The 21,734-nt window shown below is 48.2% G+C and overlaps 2 long non-coding RNA genes across 6 annotated transcripts in view; one reads left to right on the forward strand and one right to left on the reverse strand.

The window, feature by feature from the left end:
• The first annotated feature begins 6 nt into the window (after positions 1–6).
• The window catches only part of LOC105854347, a 67,006-nt gene continuing 45,278 nt past the window's right edge, over positions 7–21,734 (forward strand). For all 3 annotated transcript variants that reach the window (XR_001146025.1, XR_001146024.1, XR_001146026.1), the window contains exon 1: positions 7–2,199. This is a non-coding gene — a long non-coding RNA (uncharacterized LOC105854347). The remainder of the gene's footprint in view (positions 2,200–21,734) is intronic.
• LOC105854348 lies at positions 3,478–16,455 on the reverse strand. Of its 3 annotated transcripts, XR_001146028.1 has the most exons (5): positions 16,267–16,455; positions 16,094–16,190; positions 14,394–14,502; positions 7,018–7,089; positions 3,478–5,225 (listed from the first exon to the last, which is right to left on the reverse strand). It is a non-coding gene; the product is annotated as an uncharacterized LOC105854348 (long non-coding RNA). The 3 variants fall into 3 exon arrangements; XR_001146029.1 differs by lacking the exons at positions 3,478–5,225; positions 7,018–7,089 and adding an exon at positions 13,338–13,788; XR_001146027.1 differs by lacking the exons at positions 3,478–5,225; positions 7,018–7,089 and adding an exon at positions 13,865–14,073.

Here is a 21,734-nt window from a genome sequence, read left to right on the forward strand (position 1 = left end):
CGCGCCCCCCCCCCCCACACACACTCCTTTCCCCCAGCCCTCTCTAGCTTCTGCCTGTCTTTCTGGGAATTTGATTTAGGGTTGCAGTGGAAGACTTTCTGGAGCCAGCTGCAGCTAAAGCCTGCAAACAGGGAAAAGCACACTTGGATGCTAGCGTGGGTTTCTCCTATTTTATGGGCAATGAAATAAGTGGTGTAGAGTCAGGAAGAAGGAGGACTAAATGTAGCCCTTTTCTGATGGCCTCGGTGGTGGAGGCTTTTCTGCTGAGTCAAGCAAATATTCTCCAGCTTTGTCCCAGGGGCCTCAGTGCCTGGCTGTACTTGGCAAGGTAATGTGCAGGTGTTCCTGCCCCGACCAGCCCATCTTCCTCCATCATGAAGCTGCTGCCCCCCCTTCCTGTCTGTTCCCTCATCTCCCCCCAGTAACATTCTTATTTTGTTTGTTGCCTTGATAAACTGTGACATACTGTTCTGAGCTCTTCTCGGTGCAGTGCAGAAACCGGAAGGACTATTAACAGGTTTTGATTTTCTGTCTGTGCTTTAAGTCTCTTTGATGAGGATTAAAGAACAATATTTTCTCAAAGAGCAGGTTGTAAGGGATGGCCTTTGGAGGGTGTTTTTGAGGGGTGCTGTGGCTCCTGTGATTGCCAGATCTACATCTGGACTTTGCCACAGCTTTGCAGGGTAACTTTGGTGCCACAGCTCCTCTTGTGCCTCAGTTTCCCCAACCATTCCATGGGAACATTAATGTCTTCCCCTCCTTACCTCACAGGGATATTGTTAAACCCATCCAGGAAGCTGGGGATGATGCTATGCAAGTTGGGAGTTTTAGCCATGGATTTGGGCTTCAGTGCATGCCCGTGTCTCCCCATCTCCCACAGACAAAGCCTCCTCCCATCAGAGTTCCTGCCTCAGATCCAAAGCCCAAGATCAGCCTTTCTGGGCTATTAGTTCCTTAAGACCCTCCTTGGCCTTTCAAACAACTGGGCCCCAGTCTTTCTTTTTCCTTTCGCAAGGAAGAAGCTCTTTGGACAGTGGGATCCTACCAAGACCACATTAATTGGGAGCCTGGCTTCTCCTTGCTGGAAATACAGCAAGAGCTAAAGGAGCTAATGATTCCAAAACCTGCTCTGAGGCCAGAGTGTTGGTTTTCCCAATCTCTTCAATGACTTTGAACATTTGGGGACAGGTGAAGGGCACTCGAGGCCAACGGGGTGCTCCCGGCCTGGGGAAATGGTGGTACAGCATGCAGGTAGCTCTGTGTATGTGCATATGGTCATCCTCATCACCAACCCCAATAAAGCATTTCCTTTTCAAGTCAGAGCATGTCTGAAAGTAAAGGGTTTGCTGAGAGCTGGGCTCTCCAGGGACTCTGGTTGCCGTAGCAACCTTCCAGACTGTTCTCTCTATCTTCCGATTTGGGCAGTAAAGGAGAACAGGAGAATACATCTTCCCAGCTTCTGAAATGGGAACACCTCCCACCTATTGGTTTAGGGGCTCCTAGGATCAGGACAGGAATGTGTGACTTTCAGAAAATGAGGGGGAAACAGGTTCCCCAAACTTCTTCCTGGGGCCTTTTCTCCTGGCTTGCCCACCCAGTCACTGAAGCTGCCTCATCTTATCCCTGATTCTTTAGAAACTTGAATGCTCTGTTAAACCAATTAAACCAATGTCAATGTTGTCTTTTTCAAAACCATGAGGGGAATGGGATAAGGGACACGTTCTTCCAAGGCCTCCAAGCTGGGCCTCGCCGAGAGTCAAGTGGTGTCTGTCATCCTAGTTCCATGGAGCCCATCCTCAGAGAAAGACTCCTCCCAGCTCCAGGACCCTGGGAGAGGGGCGGCTCCTTCCTCCCAGGAAAGGTCTGTTCCTGGGAGGAATCTCATGGGATAGGCTCCTTAAGACATGGAAGACAACCCAAGTGGCTGTGTCCTGGCCTCGTTTCTGTGGAGGATTTTGCTAAAGCCATCTCCCTGTGACTCTGAGTCTCTTCATGCCGAGGAGGAGCCTGTGTTGCTGAGACAGCCGAGTGGTGATTTCCCAGCTACCAGCACGATCGGATTCACCTGCCTCAAGCTGACGCCGGCCGCAGCTCCCAAAGGTCTTTCAGGATCTGTCCGGCTCCCCTGAGACGTGGGGTGCCCCTCCCGCCTGCTCAGCCCCCAGGAGAGAGGGACAGCTGGCTGGTGTGGCCTCTCAGGTAGGTGCTGAGAATTTACTTCCTGGCTCCTCTGGCTCTCGGGGACACATTAGAACTCAGGGTGGGTGGGGTACATGCGTCTGTGGGAATCAAGAGCTGTTTTCCCTTTGCTCAGTGGCCACCTTGCTTTTATTTCTGTGTATTTTCTTGCACGCTTCCCTGTCGCTTCCTGTGTCTCTTTCCTCAGGTTTCCCCTCCTGCGGGAGCCCCACTGGCTGGCAGCCTTTCCCTGCATGGCCCTCTTACCTCCCATTCATGCTCACTTTCTCTGCCTTTCCTCCCTCTTCTCACATCCTTGTCTCCTCCCCCTCTGTCATTTTAACTCTGTCTTCCCTCCCTGTTTCCTTTCTCTCTCTCTCTCCTGCTCAGCCTCTGTCTTAGAGTGTTTCTGTTGGGGTCACACTGTGAACTTGGGACAGCATTGGTCTGGGGTGTTTTCTGAGAAGGTTGTTCTCTAGCTGCAGGGTGTCTCCTTCCTGACATCTCAGGATGCTTTCCTAGCCAGGACCCCTCTGTGGGGGGGATCTTTTATGAGGTCTGTGGAGGGAATCCTCGACAAAGAGCAAGCTGAGATGAACATGCCAGGGGAGAAAAGGGCAGAGAGAGAGAGGTAACCTGATAAATCAGATTATCTGCTATGTATAGCCCTAGAGTATGACCCTGTTGGGGGGAGGTTGCAACTTACAGAGAGGTTCTAGAAAGAAACAGTAGAAATAGCAACAGAAGAAAACAAGGACTTCAGAGCAAGGCATAAGATTGGGATTTGCTTGGAAAAAAAGAGATTAACTTGGAGCCCTTAATTCACTGGAGCTTCTGGCAGCATCAAGCTCTCTCTCTCTGCACTCTCATGGCAGAACAAAAGCCAAGCATGTAAACTCAGCAGGGCAGGGGCCATTCCTGACAAGCTGGTTGAGGCTCACCAGCCAGTCGGTGAGGAGCTTGTCCCTGATCCTTGCTGGGGGTCATAGAGCACAGGACAAGGGCCCTCGCCTCGTGTGCATGTGTGTGCGAGGAGAGAGAGATCGGTAATATAAATAACCCAACACACCAGGGAATTGTGAATAAAAAGTGGACATGAGGCTTATTCGATCTGGACATTGTTAGTTGAGAAAATGGTTGGTGTTACACATCTTGAGATGCAGCTTCTCTGAAGGTGGACTAACGGGGCACTTGGATGGAAAGACACATGGGAACACGTAGGACTTCCATGTCCATGTCGCTGCTCACTGCTCAGATACTGTGCCAGTGTTTTTATTTATTTATTTATTTTGATAATCATACCATTGTGGGATTTGCATGATTTTTCCTCTCTAGTCTAAAGCTAGGTCAAGTCATTTTTAGCAAGTGCAGAGCCTAATTAACAGGCTTTGAACTACAAAAAGGCGGTGAGACATTATTTGGGACATTGGACAAGGGCCGTCGCTTGCTCAAGGGACTGACCCTTTGCTGGCCAGCCCCTGCTTCAGGGTTGCCATTAGATGCGCCTCTCGTTATCCACAGCTCCAGCCCAGCTGCTATGGTCCTTTCTCCGTGGCTGTTTCCCTTCGCTTTCTGCAGGACTCTGTCAACACCAAGACAGAGTCCGTGAGAATCTTGGATAATGTGGCCAGCTTGCTGTCCAGCCCTGCCAGGCCTGACTTGCTTGTTTCTGCAGGAGATGGAGTGGTGCGTTCTAGCCTGTCAAGGTCACGTAGGGGAGGAGGAAGAAATCTGTTTCTGAGAGTGGGGGGTTTCCTTCTCCACCCTGCTTTAGGGAGCTGCCTCTAGATACTCAGATGCCTCGTGTGGAGTTTGGGACTCCAGGGGGAGAGGGCCCCCTAGCTGATGCAAGCCTCTGGGAAGAAAGACAGGGGTCCTTAGGCCTCGTGTTCCTGCCCCTCCCCATGAACCACTGGCCTGTCCCAGGCTCGGGCTGGAGGTCGCTGTGGGGTTGCAGAGGGCCTGTGGTATCCCTTTGAGAGAGCAGTTCGCCCTGACCCTGTGCCTTCTGGGTTCTCATACCCCTCTGTACTGTTTGGAGGGATTTCCTTAGGAGGGTATGACTTCCTCACTCCTAGATGCACCAGGAATTTTCACTCATTCTGGCCTCACCTTGGCCATTACTTCACCTTGGGGTGGGGGTGAGGGGCTTGGCCCTGGTGGGGTGTATGCCCATTAAAAAAAAAAGAAAACAAACACACCCACCCCATCGCTGCTTCAGTGCAGAAAGAGGACTCCTCTGTAGGCTGCGGTGGGCCCTGTGCTTGCCCTCCCCACACCCCTAGAAAGCACCATGACTGCAGGCTGCAGGGAGCACAGACAGACCCCAGCTCTTTGGCGAGAGCCGAGCCAACATTTCAAAAGGAAATTGCAGCCATGCAGTCTGCTGGCGCTGCTATTTTTGACATGCTTGCTGTGCTCGCGGGGCTTGACGACCGCTGTCTCCAGGAGACAGGCAAACCTGCTCTTGGCAGCAGGGACACTTGGCTTGGAAAAAGAGCATGGAAGATGGGCCAGGAGACCTGCCTTTGGCCTGGACTCTGGGCACTCTGGCCACTGAAGTCGCAGGCCTGAGGCTGGGGGCAGCATCATTTCCAGAATCTTCGTTGACTTTCATCCCCCCAGGGGGTGTGGGTGTCCCAGGAGCACTGCTCACGTACAAAGCAGCTAAGATATACTCAGTGTTTTCAGGCAATGGGTCACATAGCAAAGCAGTTGAGCCTGGATGCTGGAGCCATGTTTTTGGAGCTCAGATCTTGGGCTAGCCATTTGCCTCAATTTTCTCCCTTGTAAAGTGGGCAATAATAATAGTAGCAATCTCTTCAGACTGTTTTGAGCTTGCTAGACAGACTCCATACAAGTGGGAGTTGTTGTTATTCTACAGCCGCCAGAGGAGGTACATCGTTAGGCACCATCTTCCTCTTTAGCAGGGAAGACAGTTGAGACGCAGAAGGGGATGTGGCGTGTTCAAGGCCCGCAGCTAATGTGTGGTTCCTCATCCTCAAGGGAGATCCAACAGAACAGAATCCAGGAGGCTCTGATGGGTTCTGAGTAAGAAGAGAGTAAACTCAAGCTTCTTAAATGTGTGGGCGTATGGACAGGCTTATTTTATCATGGTGTGTCTCTTAGAGGTCCTGCAAGCTCATAGTATATATCTGTAAGTCACATTACATGCATATGTATGTATATGTGTGTGTGGCCTATATACATATATGTGTAGATATATAATTGTAAGGAAGATTCTACAGAAACACACATATTTTTCTAACCTGTCTCTTTCTGTCTACCACTATATATCTGTATCTATCATCTATCTATGCTTATCTATCTGTCTGTGTGTCTACTGATTTATCTATATCTATTTCCGTCTATGTCTGTCTATCTTCCAGTAGATTCTTCCTTACCACTTTCACTCTCTTTCTCCCCCTCGCATTTCACTGCTGTCAGGAGTGACAACCTCCATCGGACCCTTCCCCCTCACACTGGCATCCTCCTCCTTGGGAGAAATGCTAGGTGTTGCAGTAGCTATCGGGACAGACCCATAAGTCCGGTGGCTTCCCAAATGCCACCTCCCTGAACTTTGTCCGCAGCATCTTCTTTTGTTTCCTGGCCACCTGTATGTCCCACTGCACCCCACCCTCTGAACTCAGAGCCCTTTGATTTGCTTGCTCAGGATTCAGAGAAGTTGGATCTGAATCTCTGTTCATCAGCTGCATTTCATTTAATCCCTTCAGACTTAAGCTTTGTCACCTGTAAACTAAGGACATGAGGCTTCTTCCCTCACATAATGTTGTGAGGCACAAATGAGGCTGCAGCTTAGGATTTAGCAGGAAATACATTGGGTGAAGCAGGGACCTTTCATCTGTAGGCACTGAGGGACCTCGGGGACACCACCAGCTAGCAGGGGGACTGGACTCCTGCACCCTCCAAGAAAGTTTGCTCTCTACACAAACATTAAGGAAAACCACATAAAACATAGATGCGGGATATCTAGCTATCTTACTAGAAGTCTCACTGCAGATTCTCTTTAGATTATGACACTTAACGTGACTTGATATGTAGAAATAGAATCTGGTTATATATCTATTAAGTTTAGGACAGATAGACTGGTAGTATTATTTTCAACAAATAGTTTCCAACCAGAGTGGAATGAGGAACGTCACTCAGTGCTTCCCATAAGCACCAGCGCATTGCCAAGGGTGGTGTCAAGGTCAAAGAAGGGAGTTCAAGCGTCTCCCTTAGTGAAGGAGGAAGTTGATGCAGAGATGTGAAATGACTGTTCCAGGATCACACAGGCAACGTGAGCCTCTGGGTCCACATTTTCTAACAGCAGTATATTTTTCCATGGAAAATGGAAACCTATGGTTTAGCTAAACTTTTTTTTTAAACCAACTATGTACATTTCCTACCCAAGCAAACCCTTAGCAGAGCTGTCCATGGGAATGGAATGAAGTGCTGTTTATTTCATCTCTCCCTCCTGACTTTCCAGGGTAGAGAGACTGTGGCCGGTTAGCCAAATCCTTAGTCAGATAACCAGCATCTAGATTTTTGAGGACGGGCTAGCAATTATTACTCTTATGAATATAAAGGCTTTTTTTTTCCCCCACTGGGCAAAGAAACTCTTACGTATACAGGCTATGGTCTGGGGGCCAGGTAGGTCCTGAACATTTATTCTCACCTAATAAAAGCTTCTTCAGTATTTGAGGACTTTGCTTTTTCTGTGAAATTTTGTGCCTGGGCAGCAGGAAACCATCATAGATTGGAAATCAAGAAAGTAGGAGATCACCAACTTCTGCATTTGATAGAGGAAGGAAGGCATGCAGAAGATTAATATCTTACCCAAGACTGCTGACTTCGGCTGCCCTGGGAAACAGAATGCAGCTTCTAGATTCTTGCCTGTACTTTGTTGCCCTGGTAGAGAAAGAGAAGTTACTGTGGGGTTACAGATCTCTTTTATAAATCACAGGGCCGGGCTTAGGAAGAACAAAGTTTCCAGAACCGTGGTTGTTGAGCTATGAATCAGGCAGGCTTTAGAGCAACTTGGCATTGCTGGAAAGGGAGAAAAGCACATGTGTCTTCTGCAGAGCTTCTCTCTGTGCTCAGGGGAGAGGCCATTCACCCAGGAGCAGCGCCCTGTGAGCGCTGGGAGCCCAGACACTCACCACACCCATCAGATGCCATTCTGCTAGTTCTCTACTCATTTGGAAGTGGGTTTAGATTTTACTTATTGACTCTTCTGCCTTTGCAACCTCCTAGAATGTGTCTCCCCAGTGCCTATGAATTCCAAATAGCAACCACAGAGCGCCTGACTGAAAACTGTGCAGGTTATTTCTGATAAAGATCCTCATTTAGTGACTTTGTGACCACATAGGACACAGCAATGAGAGGTGTTGATTATGTCAGTTATATTTTAGTAAAACTGGAACCAAAAAAATGCGAGACATATTGGAAGAAGTCACACACTGGTATGGACTTTGGTTTCCTTTGAAAAACAAAAGATTTTTGTTTTGAAAAACAACAGTGTCTTTGATCCTGTCTTGATGCTTTCTGACACCAGCAGGGTTGGGGGTGGGGCGGAATGCTGAGTGTGGCTCTGTCTTCAGAAGGGACAGGGCTGTGCACCGAGGCTACGACCATCTGCTGCCTTAAGACCCATCCCGTCTTGGTTTCCTGGTGGAAACCCAGGTGGGCAGCATTGCCCTGTGTTCACATTCCTGCCAGCCTGAGTGGGCACCTTGTTTAGGGAGCCACACCGGGATACTTGATAGGGTCACCTGTGGGCACTGTCATCTGTGTCTGCTCTTGAACAGCTTCCTGTGTGATGGTCTGGAGCTGTTGGAAAGTTTCATCGGAGCAGGTGTGGCTGCCAGGCACAGGTAGTGATCACAGGACAGCAGGCTTGGAGAGGAGGCGGAGGGACCCACAGGAATAAAGAACACCTTAAGTTATGGCCCCTATTCAGTTACGTAGATAGGCAAATGCGGTTAAGGAGTTGTAACTACAAAGATTAAAATGAGGAAAAGGGCAAACTTATGGTGCTTAAGTATCTCTGACTTGAGGGTGGGCTCTGACTTCTGGCGTGTCAGAGAATGAGACACTTCTCTTGCAGGCTGAATCTGAGAGGGTTGGCTCCCCAGACACTCACCGACTGCAGTTGCCTGGCTGTCTGCCCTACCTCACGGCCTGTGTGATCACCCATCCTTTCTTGCCTCTCTTTCTGGATTCTTCCTAGTCTGTTTCAACACTCAGTTGAACTCTCCTGTGTTAGAAAATTATTGACTAAAAGTTCAATGCTTCTAAAGTTGAAACTGCATCTGATATTTTTACCTTGGGAGAAGGATAAAAAGGGCTCTTCTCTTTTCCTATGATTTCATTGAACTATTTCAGGACCAGGACTTAAGAAGGGAGTCTCGACAGCGAGACTCCCTTAAGATTCAAAGAGAAGAGTCGGGAAGATTTCACACTGGTCATCCCTTACTAGGGACAGCTTTCATTTCTGAAAACCCAAATTTAAAAGGATACTAGAACCCTTTTCCTGTTTTTATTTCTCCTCCTTCCCACATTTTGCCCTTTCAAAGATCTGGGGGTGTGGGCAGGGTAAATAAATCAGGTTGGATCTAAAGGAAACCCCCCACGGGCCTTAATGCTCCTCTGCTCTCTTTTTCTAGGACATGCACACCTAAATAATTGGTTTGGATGTGTCCTAATCTAACAAACACAGATTTTCTTGATGTACTATGAGCTTAAGTCTCAGTAAACCCATTGTAAATTGAAAGTATCTAAATTTGAAAATGCATTTAATACATGTGGCTTACTGAATGTCATAGCTTGGAATATTCTGTCTTACACATGCTAGGACACTTTGTGGACAGTTGGGCAAAATGATCTCACATGAGGCCTGTTTTTTTAATGTGGTGTTGAATATCACACACATGATAGGATGTGACACTCCAAAGAAGATATCCAAAACTCTCTGGCAACTCAGTTCTGACTGGGAACTACCACTACCAGGCACCATGGGATAGGATCCTGCCAGATATCACTACCTGGGAAACAGCCAACAGCCAAAGTATGGTTTCTGTTGAATCAGTACCACTTTTTCATCCTCATGAAGCTGGAGAAATCCTAAGTGAACCATCATAAGTTGGGGATGGTCTGTAGCAGAATCACTTTCTTATCATAGGTAGTTTTCAATAGAAGGGGGCCTTTCCCTTTTAAAATGCACAGAATGGAATATTACTCAGCTATATAAAAGGTCAAATCTTACCATTTGCAACCACGTGGGTGGAACTGGAGGGGATAATTCTAAGTGAAATCAGTCAGAAGGAGAAAGATAAATGCCACATGATTTTACTCATGTGAAATACAAAAAAAAAAAAAAAAAAAAAAAAAAAAACCAGGAACAGACAAAACTAAACTGATTCAAACCCTAGAAATCTGACTGTAGATTTGAGGCTACTGGAGGGTAGGGGGTGGGGAGCAAAGAAAGAGAAGGCCCCATGGACTGTGGTGGAGGATTAAAGGGGATTTGGTGGTGAATTTGGTGTGACAACATACAATAAAAGAGGTATGAACTTGTACCCCTAAAACAGGACAGTGTTTAAACTACTCAATAAAAATAACACAACACAATACAATAAATAAAACACAACCCCCAAACCTCACACAACATAACTAAACTTAAAATAGTCTGTAGAAAAACGAACGTAAACCATTTTCACGCAATCATCATTCCTCCCTCCAGCGGAAGGAAAGGAGTGCTGTGTGGCAGAATTGTGGGCATTGCTGACCAGAGTTGAGAAACAAAGAACTTTTTATTCACTGGAGGAACTAGGGGTATTTTTTCCAAGTGTATTTAAAAGAGGGCACCCCAAACAACTTTGTGGCAGTTCCCTCTTTTTTTACTGCACGTTCACTCACGAGGCAGCGAATGTGCAGGCGCACAGTGCTGTGACTGTGGAAGGCGAGGCAGAATGGGGAGTGAAGATGTAGTTCTGAGCCCTTCAGTCTCTGCTGGCCACGTCGGAAGGGGTGACGTCAGCCAAGTCAGCCCCAGGCTGCCAACTGTGGAGTTACTGGGTGGCCTTGGAAACGTGGGGAACCACCCTGAGCCTTGGTTTTGTCCTCTGTACAGTCAGGTCCTAACAGAACATCCCTCTAGGGGCTGGTGGGATTAATGAAACGATGCTGTCTAGCCAGGGCCTGGCATGGAGTGGGCATCCAGTAAATACTGGTATTGTCTCCATGGCCTCTTTCTGTTTGCTAACTTCCATGGGGCACTGAGGCACAGGCAGGACCTCTGAGCCTTGCTGGGACTTTTAAATTCACCCAAGGAACAGTTTAATTCACTCAAGCTCCTGGAAGGCCCAGTGTTTGGGGAGATACACAGGGAATAGTTTCCCTATGGCCGAGGTTTAGATTTCCTGACGTAACACTGACTGTGATTCAGCTATTCTACTATCAGTACAGGGCCAGAACAGAGGTGACTCTTGTAAAGGGGCTAAGGACTTTTAGAATGAAAGCTGTTTCCATGCTAGAAACAAAGAAACAACCCAGCAGAACAGAATATCCAGGGATTCGGGTCCATTCCTTGAAAAGAACATAAGCAGTGAGAGACTTACTCATTCAAAATCCCTGGAAACTTCTAACACTTAGCAATGAGGCAGCAGATTGAGTTGGGGGCAGGGGAGGGCATGGAGGGACCCTATGGCCTGACTTCTGGGTTGACCTTGAATGGAGAAGGAGCTGTGAGGAGACTGCCCAGGTACACGTGCCTGGCAGGCCCCTGGTGCGCTTTCAGGTCTTGTTTGGGGCCGGTGTTCTCTAGAACGTTAATCCACGTCAGTGGAAAGTATGACTCAATTCGGAGAGCATGCATTTCTTTACACGCAACATTTCTGGAGTGTATTTAACTAGCGAGGAAGTTAACTAAGCTTGTGTAATGACGTCAAAATAAATACGGCAAAAACAATGTGGAATCATTGAGTAGTAGGAGACTTCCAGAAGTTTGGGCTGCATCATCCTGCCCTATGTCAGACAGAGCTCCTGATGACCTGGGCCTGTTCTGAAACATCCCCAGAGACAAAACCTACAACCTGGTCTCCTTACGCTATTTGTGTCTGAGCTCGGAAGCTTTGTTATCGGATGTTTCCTTCCTGCTCACTGAAACATCAGGCACGATACCTGCTGTACTTGAAATTTCCGCCTATTTTAGACTCAGCTGGTCACAGGGTACAGAACAGCTGAGTTTCTCCAGTGTGGTCTCTGCAGAGCTGAGACACACCACACACCACAGAAACTGTCCCCAGGCCTGGCCACTCAGCCTCGCTTCTTCTGGGTCATGTGCATATGAATGAGAGATTCAAGACATCAAGATATCCTACCTCTTTAGCCCAGCTTTGTTCTAAGTATTTTTACCACTCTCTCCACCTTTTTATGGGATAACTTCTAGTCATGTGCCCCCCAAATACATTTTGAGAGACTCAGAGTGAGCCGAATCTCCTTGGGATGGAGAGGACTCCACGGGGGTCTCGGCTCTTTAAAAGTTTGCTCGTGGACTGCTTTGGGCTTCTTACTCGCCCTCTCGTGAGTGGTTCTCCCCACTCCCCTGGGAATCAGAGTCAGAGCTCCCCTTAGCCTGAGTGCTGTGGACAAAGACAGCCTCTTCTTGATGACCTGCTTAAGTAGAAGTCTTTAAAAAAAAAAAAAAAAGTAAGCGTTCTTATAGGTTCAATTTGGAATTCTTGTTCTACTTTGCTAGCAAAGCCACGCTTCCGATAAAGCTCTCAGAGAGATGACTAACCTGCAGGGTTGCCTTATGTTGTCCCGGCCCAATTCTCATGCACATGGTTAACCAAATCCAAGGAAGAATACAATGCGTGTCTCTATTTGCAAGTACCTTTTGAACTAAACTGGACACAGTTTTTAATGACTACATTCAGATACGTCTGTACTGAATGTCATAGGTATAAAATCTTACTCATGATCCAAGTGAGACGCCAAGAGGTAATGACAGCTATAAGCAACCAGGTATGTTAGTCTTCTTGCCAACTTTCAATTAAAATGGAGAATTTTAGAATGTTAATCCTCATTTTCAAGTGTGATTTTGCTCCTCCTTTCTCCCCAGGGACTTCCTGCCCCAGACCTTCCCATGGGACCTGGGACTTCCTGTGCTGGCTGCCATCAGGGGAAGCTCTTTCCTCCCAGGTGTCTGTTCTTCTGAGGGCTCTGGCCTTTGACTCCTCTTTGCTCATTCAGGGAAGGACTGTTGGGCCTTTCCTGCTCCCTCACCAGCTCCCCTCAAGCTATGGTTTCCTTTCTGTGCTGGAGGTGAAGGAGAAAAGATGTAGTTGCCCTTGATGTATTATGATGTATTGTTGTCTTTGTGATTGCTCTTTTTGTGGTCTGTGAGGAGGAGTTTCTATGATCCGATCCCTTCTTTCATCCTTGACTCTACTCATACAGCAAGTGGACTGTGAGGTCCTGGGAACGGCATCTAATTCTGGGGCTGCCATTTACCTGCTGTACACCTGAGCACACCTGCCTGGCACTCAGTGAATGTTAGTCTCAGTGTCTGTGGCTCACTGTCTTCATCTAGAAAGTGAGATGTTGCATTAGACAGTTTTTGTGTTTTTAACTTGAAAATTCAGTGGGTGCCCAACACGAGTCACTAAATGCTCAGCTGGTTGGTTCTCTTGATAACTCAGCAGGCTGTATTGCTTCACTTTTGCCACCAGAATGAGTTTTTAAAAAGAGTGCTGGATTAGGTGGAGGGTGAGTGAAATGTGTTCATGTGGCAGTGTGAAATTGAGCAGCCAAATTGTAGAGTTATGTAAACCATGGGTGAGTCAATACATTTGAGGAAAAAGCCCTAGCTTCATATAAAATCACTGACTTTTTGAGCATATCTATCTACTTCAGTCTCATATTTTAGAGGTCAGAATTTAACACATAAAAATACACTGAACAGTTTGTAGCAAAGGTTTGACAGAGATGAAACGATCTTTATATAATACCAAATCTCTCTCTCCTGCTTTTTACGTCCTTTCCTCCCCCCCCCTTCCTTCTTTCTTCTCTTAGATGAGGTCTACCTTAGTTATTAGTTCCAGATCTTTTTTATTTCAAACTTGCAAAATAAACATTCTCCAGAGTTGGCTGTGTCAAGCACCTTGGCATTATGATTGGAAAAATGTTGGGCATGGCAGGGGACTTCTATATTAAGGAGGAGCCGGGAATGCAGACTAGTGGGGGTGCTCTCCAGTTGCGAGGGAGTCGGCACAGAGGATGAGGGGAAGCAAGGTTGCTGTGATGTTTTTCTGTCTTCACACCAAGTAGAAGCTGGCTCTTTCCATCTCTGAGTAAGGCAGTGACCCCCAGAGCAGGCGCTAGCAAGGACTAAATGTGGGGGGGCCCTGACCTGGCAGTGACCATCTCTATCGAAAGGCTTTGGCAACGCGACTGGCTTGGCCCTGGAAGCTGGACGGCACAGTCCTGACCTCGTCCCCTCTGAACTGGGTCCCAGTCCTCACAGCTGTGCAGGTCCTGTGCTTCCTGGGGCTTGTTCACCCGCTCCTTCCAATTCGTTTTGCTTCCTACCGCTCATCCAGAATCCTGGACAGAAATAGAAAGCCCGTGTAGGCTACTAATGTTTTGTTTAACCTTGAGCAAATTGCTCGAAACAAACAACTTATTTTCTGACTTTTAAAGTCATATTTGTTCATTACGGAAGATCAGTACAATTCAGAAAATTATAAGGAGGAAAGTGCATGTCCCCGCCATCCCACATCCGGAGAGCAGGGGCGTTCTGTTGTTTCGTTTCCAGCCAGACTAACTCTGTTAGAGAGCACGAGTGTACGTCATCCTTCCACGTCAGATAGTATCGCCAGTCTTCTCATGCTGTTACGACATAGTTGTACAGTTGCACTATTATTTTGGTGACCGACCTCCACTGTGGGACAGTTAAGTGATGTCCAGTTTGCCTAGTTTTTTTGTTTTTCTCAAATGATACAGCTGCGAGTCTTTTTAGTCGGGATATTTGTTCTCATCTGTGACTGTGTCCTTGGGTGGCATTTCCACCCGAGTTAAGGAAGGACAACTCATTTTCTAGACCTCAGCTTCCTCATCAAACAACGCAAAAGACAATACTTCTCCATCTATGGGTACCCCCGCTTCGTCTATGCTGTCGAGGCTCTCCCCAGCCCCCCTGCCACAGTCACCTGTCACAGTAGTGGTTCCAAATCTCACTGCCATTCAGTAGGGTGGTGGGACTTCAACTGGGCCGTCGGCTCCAGAGTCTGGCTCGTCATTGCTGTGCTGATATCGTCCCTGTGAAATGCAAGAACTGAACTACACCCCCGCCAGGGAACTTAGGCCTGACTGTTACTTCACTGTCCATGCCTGAGCTAGCGATGCTCCCACGTACACGGGCCTGGGCCTGGCATGAGCTCAGCGGCCCCCTGAATCCTCTTCATCTTCCCCTTTGTGTGCGTGATAAGCTTGGGGTCTGTGTGCTTATGTGTGTGAGTGTGGATGGGTGTGTGAGCATGTGTGTGTGTGTGTGTTGATAAATCTTATCAGTGGGACAGAAGCAAGAAAGTTTGGACTGTCCATTGACAAAACAAGAAAACACCGGTAATCGGTGCACTCAGTTATTGGCAACTCATCATAGTTTCCCTCGCCTCTTAAGTTCCCTCTGGCTCTTTGGCTGGGAGATTTGTCATTTTGTAATTAGACTGTCACCTCATGGAGCAGTAACAGGGCAGTCCATGCAGCCCCGTGCCTGTGCACGCTCTCCAAACAGGAGGCCCACTCCGCCTTCTCCCCTGAGCTGCCTGCACTGTACAGGGCACTGTGGGCTCTGATTACGCATCCTGGAGGGGAGGGGACAATGGCCAGACTTGGCACTGGGATGACTTGTCCACACGGCTTTTATTGCTGCTCACTACACTGACTGTCAGGTCTTGAAATTCCCATTCGGTAGAGATCTGCTTTTTCAAAACTTGTGCTCCAGGTGACCTTTGGGAAGTTTGAGGAAGTCTTAGGTACTTCCAAGGGCAGAACCACCTGAGAAGCTGTTCAAAAGGTTCCACTTCCTGCCACATCCCACCTTGAATAATTGACCTAAGGTGCAGTCCAGGCAGTGACTTATTTTTCTGGGTGCAGCATACTTGATAAAGCTTCTGAAGACATTTTAAAGTACCCAGCCAGGGCTGGGAGATGCTCGTGTAAGAAATCCTGGCACTAGTGCTACATGTTAACAATCAAGTGCACTTCACCTTTTGCAATACTCTTTCACAACTGAACGTTACAGCAACCTACTAAGGTTAGTAGAACAGGCATAATTGTGATCTCCCTTGGTTCAGAGAGGTCAACTGTGTTGCCCAAGATTTCACAACTTCTCCCTCAGCCTTCTCTGCCCAACCCAGGCCAGCTTCCTATCCTCTGAAAAATCACCAGGATGAACTCATACTAACCTCTGTCAGCCTCCTTGCCTACTGTTGATGTTCACTCTGCAGGTTGTTTGTTTTTTTAAAATTCACTTCCCTCCACACCCCTTCTTCTGCAGCCGCTTCCTCAGAGAGCCTCCCGGTGAGGTCTGCATTATGTTGTTCTCCCAAACACCACTGCATGTAGCATTGAGAGGATAGGACTGGGAGGACAGGTAGCCTGGGACCTGCACAGTGTCTGACACCCACCTAGGTCTGACTCTCAGTCCTCACATGTCTTTCACTGCTGATATTCTGCCGAGTGCACAGCCCACCTGGGAGCAAAACTCCCCAAGAGATGCACCCAGGCTGCATTCCCTTCTTCCCAGCTGTCCCTACCATCTGGATTCTCACATTTGCCACCAAAGCTACTCTCCCTGCAGCCACTCCCCTCCTCCCCGCTCCCCTCTTCAACAGCCTTTTCTGCTGACCTGGGTCCTTCCTTGAACAGCTCTGCGGGCTGGAGGTCCCTGCAGTGGTGAGTCCCCTCTCCGGACATCTGACTGGCTGGAATGTAATCAGGTAGACCTGGGAAAGAAAAATAGAAGCAGGTGACAGTGTACCCCTCCCCACCACCTCCACCCACTGCCATCTATGGGCATACAATGTATTCTGATGCAGTTTCAAACCATGGCTTTTTGCTTCTCTTAAAGCTTCCTCCTTGTCCAGACCTTTCCCCTGGCACAGACTGTGTCCTGGAGAGGCTCCCAGTGACTGCAGGTTCTCTGTGTCAGAATCCTGCAGCCTCTGTCTTGGGGATGCTGGCTGCAGGAGTGGGAAGAGGCGGGGTTTGCCTTATAGGCAATGCAGGCTGCAGAGATGCCCGAGAGGGAAGAGGGCAAATGCTGACTCTCCCAGCGCCCCTTCCTCGCCTGTCCAGCAGCCTTGCGACTGCAGTGAAGCCACTACCAAGCAGATTTCAACAGCAGTACTGCCTTTCCCTCCTTTCGGGGCTTCCGCCAGGGGTTATCTATTGATTTGGGGAGGGAGGTGGAGGGTCAGTCTATGTCCCGAATGCCTGTGACTCCCCGAGGACTGATCTTCACTACTAGTGAGACACATTTTCTGCTAGTGAGGTCAGCCCCCCTCCCCCATTTTCTCCCTTTGCCTTATCTAACACCCCCATTTAGTGTTTCTGCCAGGGGAGAGGGTTTGGAAGGAGGAGAGAGGGGTGGCATTGACAAGATTTCCGTTCCCTAAGAGAAGGAGGCAGGGATGTTGTTTCCCAGGGCTAGAACAGCTGCTTGGGGAGTCTTCACCCTCTGGTTGGGCGTCCTCAGGGAGAATGGTTAGCAGAGAATTCAAGAATTCACTCCCAAACTGTCTTGTTACCCATGAAGCTAAGGCTCAGCTGGTCCTGTCTGCCCCAGTCTCCCTGATACGGTGAAGAGGAGGAGGGTTGAGCTCAAGCTAATCTGAAACTCTTTCCTGGAAGCCTTATGTTAGTTGGGTCAGAAGACTCTGGTACAATCTGGGCTGAGCTCTTAGGGAATATATAGAAACCCCCCCACACACACACACAGTTGAAGTACCCTAGTTAATCATTCCTGTTTTTTAAATTGTATTCTTTACCTAATCTTGGAGTTTTTACATTTTCAACTTTTACCCTAGTTAGCTATATTATTGCTTTTTATGTTTAATATACTTTTCTTAACATATTAAGACTCTATTCTTGGTAAGATCCTCAAGTCGGTAGCTCGAAGGGGTCTGAGCGATTATTCAGCTTTGCATTCTCATTTCATAAATGAAAAAAAAAAATTGAGGTCCCAAGAGATCACTTGGTTGGCTGAAGGTCAGTGGCTACCAAGATTGCTTTATAGCAGAGCTAGATCTCAACTCCAAAATGTTAGCTCACTTACTCTCTTGACTGATGCAATCCATGTACAAAAACTCCATGAACGCTCACGCTCAGTTATAATTTGAAAGAAATGTTGCTGGCCAGGCTTCAGACTGATCTGGGTTCACATCCTGCCTCCCCACTCACTATTGCTGGGACCTGGGGCTGTTTCTCCCTCCTCTTGCAGCCCGATGTGCCTCATCATACTCACCTCACAGAAATATTGTGAATGTTTTCTAGTGAGGAAAAGCTGTGCTCAGTGCAATCACTGCTCCATATAAAAGAGAAGGTGTCTTGGCTAAAATAAGTAGTAATAATTCCTTCCTTCTCTGCTCTGATTCTGAAGCGGGGTGGATTTGGGATTATTTAGTGCCTCAGGCTTTCAATGAAGACCAGAGGCCAGGGGACTTCCTGTTGCTCTCCTCAGGGACACTAGGACTTTGCCCCTGTCCAGAGCCTCAGTGTCACCTGCTAATCCATGCGCCTGCCCTTCATGCTTGGGGCAACTCAGATGTAGGGTGGTGGAACAGCCCCTGTCCATTACTTTAAAAAAAAAAAAGATTTATTATTTATGCATACAGAACTGGGGTACAGGCCAGAGTTGCAGGGTCAGTGAGAGATTCAGTCGAGTGAAGAGCAGAACAGGCAGATGGATGAAGTCCACTGCTGAGGGGAGCAGTGGGCGGGTCAGGAGAGGTCTGCTGCGCCATGTGGGTCAGCTCCAGGATAGGATTCAAACTCACACTGAAGTGGCGGCTGCTAGCTTCACAGTGCTGCGCTTTAACCCCCTGCACACCAGGGAGGGCCCTATCCACTACTTTTTTTGCTAGTCTGACACATCCATTCAGCCCATGGATCCAACCTATGGCAGAGGCCTCCAACCTATGCCACCTCCACCCCCAGGCTGCCATCAGACCGCAGGGTAAGAGAAAGTGAAAGGTCTAGGGACCCACAAACAGACACTCTTCAGCCCTGTCTGAGATGACAGGTACTGGCCCGATGACCTCTGAGTCCTTGTGCCTTTTGACACAGTGTGCTGTGAAGGACACTGGCTGGTACGTGTCATGCGGTGGCAGCACAGGATGAGTGAAGGATTATTCGGAGCCCAAGGAGAGAGAAGCCTGGAAGGGCTCACACCGAATACAGTGCAGCCCGCTCGCAAGGCAGCCTCGTATTTACGAGCTTCAGGTCCAAAGGTGAGGTAGCACACGTGTGGGGGGTGTGGGGTGCGCTATGAGCTTTCCCCACTGGCTCAGCGTTCCTCCTTCCTGTTCTTCTTACTGCCTTATATTCACATAGAGTCACCCATGGGACTGGGGAGGAACCCAGTTTCTTTGGAGCGTTTGGCTTCTAGAAACCTGAACAAAATTGGGAGGTTGAGAGCAAAGAAGTAAGGTCAGAAGTGGGCCATTGGGCTGGGACTCAGTGGAATAGGGAGGAAACACCTTGCACAGTCTTGTGCCCACTTATTACTAATAGATTGTTATACTGTCTGCATAGAGCAGACCCTGGAGAATAAAGGTGAGCAGGACTTTAACATTCAGAAGAGGGACATGACAGTAGGTGGCAGACACGCTCAACAACTGTTGTAGAGCGCGGTCAGTGGTAGACGTTGGGGCCTGGGGCTTATGTGAGGGTTCACACCCTGCCCCGCCATTTCATCTGATCACCACAGAAACCGACTAGGGGATTAATAGACTAAGAAGACGCTTGAATGAAGGTACTGTAGACCTCAAACAAAAACAAGCAGTTATTTCACAACAAAATGGCATATTCCGAAATAACAGCAAAAAGGTGCTTGGAAAAGGCATTTACATGGTGAAACAAACAAGGACTTCTTGTTTTAGGGGAGCTGGCACTGAACAAAGGGGCACCTTCTCCTTCTCACTCCCTCTGGATGGGGAAGCAGCATCACTTCCTGAAGGACATGGAAGGCCTGCTGGAGCGTCCTTGGCTGAGTGCTTCGTGCGTGCTCCGTGCCAGTGCCTGACATCGTCTAAACAGGTTTCTCTATGGCACTTCCACAGTAAACCTTTTCAGCATCTCAAGCAGCACCTCACGCAGGCTTCGCTGCAGGCAAAAGGAGACTCCTACGCTAACCTGCCTTAGAACTGAAATCTGGAAATGGCCCTTTTAGAGGTGATTTATAGACGGGAAATAGAGTGTGCCCACCCAGGACTCCTCATTGGCTCTAAGTCCACTTTCCCAGCTGGCTTCACGAAGACTGGAATTTAGAATTCAGGCCTCCTGGAGTCCATGTGGAGCAAATTGTCAGTCGAAGCGAAGCAGAGAGGGTGGAATCTGTAGTACGTGGTACCGTGGAGGCAGGTACAAGGCAGTCTGGGTAAAGCAAGACAAGTGATGGATTGTTCGAGAGCCAGAGGGAGTCGGGGAAGTTTTCCTGGAGATGTTAACACATCCGTCTTATGAGTATGAGTTTTCGAGATTGAAAAGATAATTCTCAATTAATGGAATGACTTGAATGACAGTGAGGGAGCTTGAGAATGAGGTAAAGTATTTAAGGAACTGGGAGCTTGGGACACAAAGGTGGAAGAGGGAGACTGGGAGTATGGAAATAAGAATTGTGAAGAGCCATAAGGCTGCTACAAGTTGATTCATTCTGAAGGTCAGAGGAGTGACATTGTCAGAATGGGGGGGTGGGGTGGGGAATACTCCCCCACTCCTCTGGGTTCTGCTGAGGGTGGGTGAACAAACAGATTAACACCAGATAGATTAGGAGGAGGGCTAAAAACAATAACACACATATAGAGAATGTACAAGACAGTAAATTCTTGTTTTTAAAAATTTTTTGAAGTAAATTTTTTTTTAAGTTGGGGACAAACATTTACATGCCATGCTAAAGTGTCTGGGGTGTCAGAGAGAGAGGCGGGGGGTTCACATGATGAGGAGGGGATGACTGCATATGACAAAGCCTTGCCTCCGGATGGAGGTGTGCCCTGTCTTAAGATCGGTTTCTCTAGTCACAAGGTTGTTTCTGGAGCTATCCCTAAGTCTTAAGTCATCTTTGTACTTGAAGCAAAGGAAACAGCCTCTGCAGAGGCTCACAGGGCCTTGACTGACCTTAGTCCCACATACCAAGGTGACAGGTCTTGGGAAAAAACCTATCTGAATCTTTTTGGGGAGGCGGACGCCACGCCATGCTCAGATCCCATTTTGGGGTGATCCCTCTAGAGAAAATGAGAACGGGAATGGGAAAGAGATCAGAGGGTGGGGGCTGGGTACAAGTAATGCCTGGCGAATGGCCAGTCTTGGGGAGAGTGGGTACAAGCCATCCCTAGTTAAGGGTAATATTCTGTCACCATCACATTTCATCGCTGGTATGTGGGGAAATAAAAGCCAGTTTGACTTTTGGCCAGTCTTATTGTTTTCTAATCCTCTGGACAGTGCGCCCCTTTATGTCTCTTGGGGGCCAGACCTCTCTCCACACACTGCCTTGATGCTCCTCTGATGGAGACTCTTAGACGAATCCAGTAGAAAAGGTTACAGATGCTTACCGAGCATCTGCTAGATGCTCCAGGATGGACAGGCGGTGTGTGCGTTGCAGCTCAGAGGTGGCTTTGAAAAGAACCTTTTTCGTCTGGGGAGCTGCTGAACTAAGCGCCGGAAACTGTTTTCTGACTTTGAGTTAAGAAAAGGCTCTTGTGCACCATGCACTCGGGAACACGGCATGGAGGTGTGGCTGTGGCCGCCCTCATCCTACTGACCTCAGGGGTGTGGGATCTCATCATTTCCATTTCCATTGGCTCACTCTGGTCTCCCCATAATCCTCCCTGAGCACCTGGGAAGCCCTCCCTCGGGCTTCAGGGAAGGGGTGGGAAGGAACAGTGTCGCTCTTGTTCCAGGGATTTCTTCCATAAAATGTTCAGGGCTGCCAGGAAATCATCAAGTGGAGATGTTGGACAAAGAGATTTATTCAGACACAAACTGAAAAGCTTTACCTGTCAGATACCATTACATCGATAGATGGCCCCAGATTGCTCCCTCTGCTGTCCAGGAAGCAGTAAGCATCCTGGCATGTCAGACACACATGGGCAAGCACGCACAAGCATGGAGACCGAGGAATGTTTTGGGGGCTGCCCTTGCAGAGCAAGAAGCCTAGGGCGACAAGTGTCATTTCCTTGACCCCTGATTGCTTTCCAAGGGCAGCTTACAGAAAACGTGGCTCGAAGGTCCCTGCATAGTGAGAAATTACTGTCTACTGGCCTGCTTGTTAT

The sequence above is a fragment of the Condylura cristata genome, unplaced genomic scaffold, assembly GCF_000260355.1.
Source record: "Condylura cristata isolate star-nosed mole 26May11 unplaced genomic scaffold, ConCri1.0 scaffold00034, whole genome shotgun sequence".
Classification (NCBI taxonomy): Eukaryota; Metazoa; Chordata; class Mammalia; order Eulipotyphla; family Talpidae; genus Condylura; species Condylura cristata.